The sequence below is a fragment of the Oncorhynchus keta genome, chromosome 15 (assembly GCF_023373465.1).
Source record: "Oncorhynchus keta strain PuntledgeMale-10-30-2019 chromosome 15, Oket_V2, whole genome shotgun sequence".
In the NCBI taxonomy this organism is placed as follows: Eukaryota; Metazoa; Chordata; class Actinopteri; order Salmoniformes; family Salmonidae; genus Oncorhynchus; species Oncorhynchus keta.
In genome coordinates this window covers 20,597,659-20,603,896 of record NC_068435.1, presented here as the reverse complement: position 1 = coordinate 20,603,896, position 6,238 = coordinate 20,597,659, and the positions used below count along the sequence as shown (strand labels likewise).

The 6,238-nt window shown below is 40.2% G+C and overlaps 1 pseudogene; it reads right to left on the bottom strand.

Annotated features, from left to right (window-relative positions):
• Nucleotides 1-6,238, bottom strand: part of LOC118395199 (ephrin type-B receptor 1-like) — a 387,061-nt pseudogene that overhangs the window by 21,992 nt on the left and 358,831 nt on the right.

The following is a 6,238-nucleotide window of genomic DNA, read 5'->3' as shown; positions in this document are numbered from 1 at the left end:
TTACCATAGTCTACTGTCCTGACATTACCATAGTCTACTGTACTGACGTTACCATAGTCTACTGTACTGACGTTACACTCATGATTCAGAAGATAGAGAGAAATATTTTTAATTAGATAGAGAAGAATGGATCAACCTTTTCATTGCTAGTTAAGGATACTATAAACCTTGAAATTCACATTGGATTTATTAACTACAAAAAGGTAAGATACAGTATGTTTTCATCCTGGTGCCGCTCAGCACACACAAGCTTGTTAGCTAGCGGGCTCAAAAGACATTCAAAGTTCCTCCATAGAAGTTGCCCCTCCTATATATAATTCAAATAATTCAGATAATGCATGTCACAACAAGATGCCAGAGCTGCAAGCCTCCTTCTCAACCCTCTCCTGCTCTCTCCCCACCCGCATTATTTCACCCGAACCTTGTGCCAAAGGCTACTTTTGTCTGTCCATCACGCATGTAAACAACTAGCCTGCCTGCTCTGTCTGCTCTGATTGGTGAAGTCATTTAATGAGCAAAATGTAAACAACTGTTGATTTCACAAGTAAAAAAATAAAAACAAAGGAACAATATAAACCGGAAAACATTTTTGGTTTGAACCGGTTCAGAACTTTATTTTGCTGGTCGGAACACGGGACGAAACGAAAAAAATAGTGTTTCTGATTGTAAAAAATCATTTTGGTTCCAACCCCTGGTTTCCAGGACTTGACACAGCAAGCCTGTGTCAATGGATTTGAATTATAGTAATGTACACAAGTCTATTAGGGCTCCTGTTTTCTCCCAGGAACAAGCACTCCTCCACAGCAGACACTAATAAAATAGTGTTTTGATGAATCTGTTTTATCCAACAGTACACATCGAGAGCCATGAGAAAGAGAGAAAGACAGAATGAGAGAGACGGAGAAACAGAAAGAGCTTTTTTCTTTCCTCTCTCACTCCCTTCCTCTCTGCCCTGTGATCGCAGAGGAACCAATTACCCCACCATCTCTCCCCATAGATGCTCATAAACTGATAAAACCGCCTCGCTAACCAACGGCTCTCAGCGCCAGCGACAGATAGGTGAGTACAGTTCACTGTCTGGGCATGTCTGGGAATGGAGAAACACTTGTTTCTGAGGCAGATGAGATGGCTTGTGGGTAGTCAAAATCATATTCAACACGTGAATTGACAACATAGAATATACGCCTAAAATCGCAACCTATCCACTATGTAATGCACTAAATTTGACTAGAGCCACAAATTCTCTCAATGACATTGATTAGCACTCTCAGACTGGTTTTGCAATATGGCACCAGGGTTGACATAAGCCCATCGTCTCCTCATGAACCTCATTCATCTACATGACATGCAGCACCTAGGCTGAGCAGAGTCAAGTGGCGGAGGGCTGAGAAGGGGATAGGAAGGATAGGATCTCTATTCAAGGAGACCTAACCTTGTACCTTACATATAGCTCTTGAATGAAAGCTCAGACTGGCTAGCACACTAATTACCTTCAAGTCTGTCTCTGTGGATGTAATTGCTGATTAGAGACTCCATGGAGACTGGATTACAGATAATCCATGAGAGGGTTTGGAGTTCTCCATTATATAATGGCATTATGGACGTGTGTGCATGCGTGTGACTGAAACGCAGCTCAGGAATCTCAGGCCTGGGAACATAGGCACACACACACACACAAACGTGCATCCCATTGCCTTTTTCCATATTCCACAGACCCATGCCCACTTTCATGTATAATTTAAATAGCAAACAGTTTATCAGTTGTTTGTGCGGGCCAAAGCACATCCAAACCACCGGGTCTATTTTTACCCTGCTATAAAACAACAAAGTCCATTGGGTGAGGGAAAGAGGGGGTGGAGAGAGAGAGAAAGATCCCCTATAACCAATATCTCATGGCACAGATTTGGTCCTGAAGTATACTCACCTAAACTAATCTACTGTATAGATCCATGATGTGCGCATATACACTCATACACGCTACAGGCAAAACATATAAATGAATATTCTCCTCAGTGCAAGTTAAGTTAATTAGCCAGCGTTTGATGTGAGAAAATAATTTATCAGACACTCACTGCAACTTATTAAGGCAGAAATCAGAGAGAGAAAAATACAAACATTCTGCAATCTGCAAATCTTAAGGGATTAACACGCCGCTGGCCTGGATCGTAAATTAAAATCTAAATCCAGCAAGCAATTAGATTCTTAGTGAAATATATGGAAGTTTGTTGAAGAATCTGTCTTTTCCGGGTTGTTTTTCCAATGACAGACATTTCTGTCAGAAGAGTCTGGGCCGTTGTCACTAGAGGTTGTCCGATTATGATTTTTCAACGCCGATACCGATACCGATTATTGGAGGACCCCAAAAAAAAGCTGATACCGATTCATCGGCCAATTTTTTAAATGTATTTGTAATATTGACAATTACAACAATACTGAATGAACACTTATTTTAACTTAATATAATACATCAATAAAATCAATTTAGCCTCAAATAAATAATGAAATATGTTACATTTGGTTTAAATAATGCAAAAACAAAGTGTTGGAGAAGAAAGTAAAAGTGCAATATGTGCCATGTAAAAAAGCTAACGTTTCAGTTCCTTGCTCAGAACATGAGAACATATGAAAGATGGTGGTTCCTTTTAACATGAGTCTTCAATATTCCCAGGTAAGAAGTTTTAGATTGTAGTTATTATAGGAATTATAGGACTATTTCTCTCTAGACCATTTGTACTTCATATACCTTTGACTATTGGATGTTCTTATAGGCACTTTAGCATTGCCAGTGTAACAGTATAGCTTTCGTCCCTCTCCTTGCCCCTACCTGGGCTCGAACCAGGAACACATCGACAACAGCCACCCTCGAAGCATCATTACCCATCCATCGCTCCACAAAAGCCGCAACCCTTGCAGTGCAAGGGGAACAACTACTCCAAGTCTCAGAGCGAGTGACGTCACCGATTGAAACGCTAATAGTGCACACCCCGCTAACTAGCTAGCCATTTCACATCGGTTACACCAGCCAAATCTCGGGAGTTGATAGGCTTGAAGTCATAAACAGCTCAATGCTTGAAGCATTGCGAAGAGCTGTTTGAATGAATGCGTATGAGCCTGCAGCTGCCTACCATCGCTCAGTCAGACTGCTCTATCAAATATCAAATCATAGACTTAATTATAACATAATAACACACAGAAATACGAGCCTTTGGTCATTAATATGGTCGGATCTGGAAACTACAATTTCGAAAACAAAACGTTTATTCTTTCAGTGAAATACGGAAACCGTTACGTATTTTATCTAATGGGTGGCACCCCTAATTCTAAATATTGCTGTTACATTGTACAACCTTCAATGTTATGTCATAATTAGGAATAAATGGACTTCACACAGTTCGCAACGAGCCAGGTGGCCCAAATTGCTGCATATACCCTGACTGCTTGCACGGCACGCAAGAGAAGTGACACAATTTCCCTAATTATAAGAAATTAATGTTACCAGCCAATATTAACTAAATATGCAGGTTTAAAAAATATATACTTGCGTATTGATTTTAAAGAAAGGCATTGATATTTATGGTTAGGTTTGGTGCAACGACAGTGCTAAATCATCAGGCCTACATATATGGTGGCAAGCGGATGTGTGTAGATCCATTAGTGTGTGTGATGCCTTTGGAAGTGGGTCGGTGTGTGTGTGTGTGATGTTTATGGATGGCTGTTGATGTGCTTGTGACTATTTTCATGTCATAGCACCGGATCCAATCTAAGTGCCAATGCCGTTTGGCAAACTCCAGGCAGTGCTATGGTCAGATGACATGAAAATAGACCTCATTAGCCACGCACACCAGTGGTGGGTTTGGTGTCAAAAAATAGAATCATATGCAGAAAAGTACCTTGTGCCTACTGTCAAATATGGTGATGGATCTTTGATGTCATGGGGCTATTTTGCTTCTACTGGTCCTGGGGCCCTTGATATGTTCAACGGCATCATGAACTTGAGCAAGCAGCAGGACATTTTAGCCAAAAACCTGGTTACCTCTGCGGGAGGATGAAACTTCCAGCAAGACAATGAACCCTAACACATCAAAATCCACAAATAAGTGGTTAATTGACCACAAAATCAACATTGTGCAATGGCCATCTCAGTCTCCAAACTCCATTGAAAACCTGTGGTGAGAAATTAGAGAACAACCGTTAATCGGCCGAGTTGATATATCTGGCCGATATTTGCTTTTTCTAGTCTATCGGTTATTGGACCTTCTCTGCTGATATTCCCTTTACATAGCATAAATGCTGCTATGCCAGCCACCCCTCACCGCCTGGCCATGAGCACTGCACAATGCTGAGGAATGCATAGCTGGGAAAATCAGCAGCAAGCAGCAAGCTAGCTCATTCTCCAGCAGAAAGGTGCAGATTGAGAAATGGGTGAATTGATACAGTAACCAAAATCAAACTCCTGTAGCAAATATTATTTTAGTTCATTCACTAATAATAAGGCTTGTGTCGACGTGCCAGGATATGTATGAAATAAGAAAGCTAGCTAGCTATGTGATCTGTTAGCAAAGATTACAATAATTAGCTAACCTTTTCATCTATAGCTAGCTATATTAGCTACTATGCTAGCTAGCTGGCTAGATAAACATGGTGATAAGATATCAGATAGGAGCTAATAGCCAATGTAGCTAGCTAACATTAGCTGGTTATCATTTGAACATGCACAATTTTTAGCAATTGAAAATCAACTTGCGTTGTAACGTTAGCTATTTACTGGTGTGCCAATCTGACCAGCTGCAATCATATGCGGAAATTGACAGTTGATAGATTAGATGATTGTCCTAATAGGGAAAGAAGGAAGTGTTTTAAAATGGCCAAATAAAGTTTGGCAATAGGTTTAGCTACCTAAGAATCATCCAGCATGTTTATGGACCATGTAAACTGTAGATCAGCGTGCGTGTTTGTACGTTCTCACTTAAACTATGGCCAGATTAAACTCTTAGACATAATGTGCATCGTTGTTTCATATTCTTTCCTACCCTCGCTCTCCTTGTTAGATATGAGGGGCAGCAGGTAGCCTAGAGTTTAAGAGCATTGGGCCAGTAACCGAAAGGTTGTTGGTTCAAATCCCAGTGCTGGTAAGACTGAAAAATCTGCCGATCTGCCCTTGCGTGATCTGCCCAACTGATCCTGGGCGTGGATGTTGATTAAGGCAGCCCCCCTCACCTCTCTGATTCAGAGGGGTTAGGTTAAATGCAGAAGACACATTTCAGTTGAATGCATTCAGTTGTGTAACTGACTTGTCAATTTCCTTTTATTATGCACATTTATGTCTTGGTAGACAATGTCAACGCCATTGAGTGAGTTTTCATACTAGCAGTAAACTGCAGCAAGTGATATGAGCGATGGAGAGAGATGTGAAAGGAAGTGGAGTTACAGCCTCGCTCTATCCAATCATAGCAGTAAGATCAAGTTGCAACCTGCCATTTCTTGACAGATAGCTGAACTCGCCAATAGAACTGTTTCTAATTTTATTATGCATCCTGACAGCTGAAAAATACTTATTTCATAAGCATCCGTGATCACAAATCATGACGTTACGTTGGACCCATTTGCATTGAATATATGTTATTTTATATTTACAAACTAACAGCAGTACCTATAGGAGGTCCTTCCATACAAGCGTGACATGCTGGAGTGATGATTATGCAAATGTTGTTGGTCATTGGGTTACTTTAATAATTCCACTTTAAGAATGTTTACATATCTCACATTACTCATCTCATATACTGTATAATGTATCCTTCACTATCTATTCTTTACTATGTATTGCATCTTAGCCGCTCTGTCACTGCTCATCCATATATTTTATACTTATATATTCTCATCCCATTCCTTTACTAGATTGTGTGTATTAGGTTTTGTACTGGAATTTGTTAGATATTAGGTTTTGTAGTGGAATTTGTTAGATATTAGGTTTTGTTGTGGAATTGTTAGATATTACCTGTTAGATACTGCTGCACTGTTGGATCTAGAAGTATAAGCATTTCGTTACAATCGCAACTGCTAACCATGTGTATGTGACCAATAACATTTGATTTGATTTGATTAGGTCCCAAATGGAAGGCAAAACGATTGCCATCTGTACAGTAGCACCATAGTCTCCGAAACAAGCTCAATAACTCAATGCAGGCACACACTCCTATTGAATATGCATTCACCTGTATTGTGTGTAGGCCTATACCAT